The sequence below is a fragment of the Nicotiana tabacum genome, chromosome 12 (assembly GCF_000715075.1).
Source record: "Nicotiana tabacum cultivar K326 chromosome 12, ASM71507v2, whole genome shotgun sequence".
Classification (NCBI taxonomy): domain Eukaryota; kingdom Viridiplantae; phylum Streptophyta; class Magnoliopsida; order Solanales; family Solanaceae; genus Nicotiana; species Nicotiana tabacum.
The window spans coordinates 12,303,420-12,306,370 of NC_134091.1; the positions used below are offsets into that span (position 1 = coordinate 12,303,420).

The following is a 2,951-nucleotide window of genomic DNA, read 5'->3' on the forward strand; positions in this document are numbered from 1 at the left end:
ACAGTATTTTCGTTCAGATTTATCTTTACATGAAAAGTGGCTGAATTTTAATTACTTTTAAAATTATGGCTATTTTTCAATTAACACATATAAATCTGGCTATTTTTGAATTTCACCCATGGTATGAGAGCATCAATTGCATCCGCAAATCAATTTTGGAACCGAATAAGTCTCAAGTAAAAGATAAATTATAAGAATAACAGCTTGTAACATGAAAAATGTGCCTAGATATCTTACTTAAGCAAATAGTAATACTAAACGATGGTAGTCATAACTATTATTTAGATAGTCAGCGCACTATTTAATGATCCAATTTTGAGAGATCAGACTTTCGGTATAAACAAAACCATCCTGATTAATGTTAACTGCGTCAATGTCATCACAATCTAGAGGCCATATTTGATTGCTTAATCCAGATAATCCTTCGGATATTCTGTATATAGGTTTATCCCAATCATCCTGCCTAAGTAGCACTACATCATCGGAAAACATATATATGGGTGTATGATAGAACGAAGCTCCCCATTAATTGGTATAGTAAGCAATTTTGTCCAAGATTTATTAACATCATACTCTTTCATTATCCATAAATTGAAAGTGGTCTCGTCTTTATAAAAAACACAAAGCTTCCTTAATCCTTCCCAACACGGATATGCCCACTTCAATATTGATCTTAGATATACGAAGTAAACGCACCATTTCTGATAACGGTATCTCCCCGTATATCTCATCTGAAATACTAAATGAAACTACAGACCTCCTTGGGAGCAAACCAATCCAATGAAATGCTCCATGTACAAACGCCAAACATTGCTTACCAGACAACAAAGAGCCACTCATTCTACCTGAGGTTTCATTAATTTTTCTCCAACAATCACTTTTCAGTGTGAGAATTTCATCGAGTCCTTCGTCCTCCATGTCAATCTTAAAGAATTTATAATCATTACTAGTAGAGTCATATCCCAATCCGTAAATAGATTCCAGTTATGGCGATTCTGAATAGGGAAGTACTATTGATTCTTCTGTGGAGGGGTTCCATAGCAATAACACTGAAGGTTGTCCCTCAGTTTTAGTCCAAATCTCGACGAGAAACAAGCCATCACAACAACAATGGACTCTGATACCACGCCATTCAAGTTTAGAATTTGAAGGCCAACCAAGGGTCCGTATATATATCCTTAACAAGTTTAACCGGGGATCATAAAGAAGAACAATAGAAGTAAAAAAGCTCTACCCCTCTCATGGCAAAAAAAAAAAAATATTTTTTGGGAACTCAGTTGGTTCTTGGCATAATTGAGATGCTTCCTCTTAAAGCAAGGTTCAGAGATCAATGTTTACCAAGATTTAGAAACACACTTGAACCGAAGAAGTGATTTCACAGGTAGGCTGCTGAGGATATCCATAAGTATTTCCTCTTCTTGGATGTGAGTTCTCATTACCATACTACAAGACAACAATGTTTTAGTAGTTCGTAGGTTAATATCTTTAGAAAATATATACAAAAAAACAAAGAAGAAAGCTACGACAATTAGAGAAGAAAAGAGGTTTTAATTCTGTTTACCCGAAAAATGGATAGAGTTGAATTTATACGTAGTTCTAAGGATACGTGATATAAATTGATGCAAATTGGGAAAGATATGTAAATGAATATTGAAATTAATTATAAAAGAAATGGATGCAAATCGAATGAACTAGTTGGCTTAAGCCTTCAAGTTTTATCACCTCCAAATTGATTGAAGAACGATTGGTAGAAAAAATAATATGACTAAACATCAAAAGCCAAAAATGATAGTATTTTCTCTCTTTTTCCTTTGGCGTTGGTCAATCATTTCTTAAGATTTTGGATGATGGTTTTATGGTCGATTCGGCTTGTCCGTTCCCGTCGGGATGATAAGGTGTTGATAGGATCCTTTTGATCTTGTGATCCTTGAGAAATTTAGTTACTTTGCTGCGGATGAATTATTTTCCATTATCACATACAATCTCGGAAGACATCCCGAATAGACATATGATGTGGTCCCAAATGAAGTCTATGACTTTCTTTTCTCTGACTTTCTCGAAAGCCTATACTTCAACCCATTTAGAAAAATAATCAGTCATAAACAAAATAAGCTGAACCTTACTTGGGGCCGATGGGAGGGGGCCAACGATATCCATTCCCCATTTCATGAAGGGCCAAGGGGATAGGACCGAGTGGAGTAGTTTCCCGGATTGATGAATCATGGGCGCATGCCTTTGGCATTTGTCGCATTTTCGAACGAACTCCCTTGCGTCCTTTCTCATATCGATCCAATAATACCATGTTCTGTTTACTTTGTGGACCAGCGAATCGGCACCAGAATGATTACCACAAGTGCCCTCGTGAATTTCCCGTAGGATGTAGTCAGTATCCCCCGGTCCCAAACATATTGCCAATGGTCCATCGAACGTCCTTCTAAACATCGTTCCATCTTCGGACAAAGTGAACCGTGCTGCCTTTGTGCGCAGAGCCCTCGACTATTTTGGATATGATGGAAGCTTCCCGTTCTTTAAGTATTCTATGTATTTGTTTCTCCAATCCCATGTTAAACTTATGGAGTTTATCTCAGCATGACCTTCTTTGATTACCGATTTCATGAGTTGTACGATAGTCCCGAGTTGAGTTCGTCGTCTTCGACCGATGAACCTAAATTTGCAAGAGCGTCGGCCTCGTTGTTCTGTTCTCGAGGTATATGTTACAAGGTCCATTCCTTAAATCGATGTAGGGTCACCTGTAGTTTATCCAAGTACCTCTGCATTCGGTCTTCTCGGACTTCAAAAGTCCCGTTAACTTGGTTTACTACGAGGACTGAATCACTCTTAGCCTCTATGACCTCCACTCTCAAGCTTCTAGCTAGTTCGAGACCTGCAATCCTGGACTCATACTCGGCCTCATTGTTAGTTAATTTTGTAGTTCTGATAGACTGTCTAAC

General features: G+C 37.7%; 1 pseudogene; it reads right to left on the minus strand.

Moving 5' to 3' along the window:
• Nucleotides 1-297: 297 nt before the first annotated feature.
• Nucleotides 298-1,436, minus strand: LOC142167012 (F-box/kelch-repeat protein At3g06240-like; annotated as a pseudogene).
• Between the last annotated feature and the right edge of the window lie 1,515 nt (nt 1,437-2,951).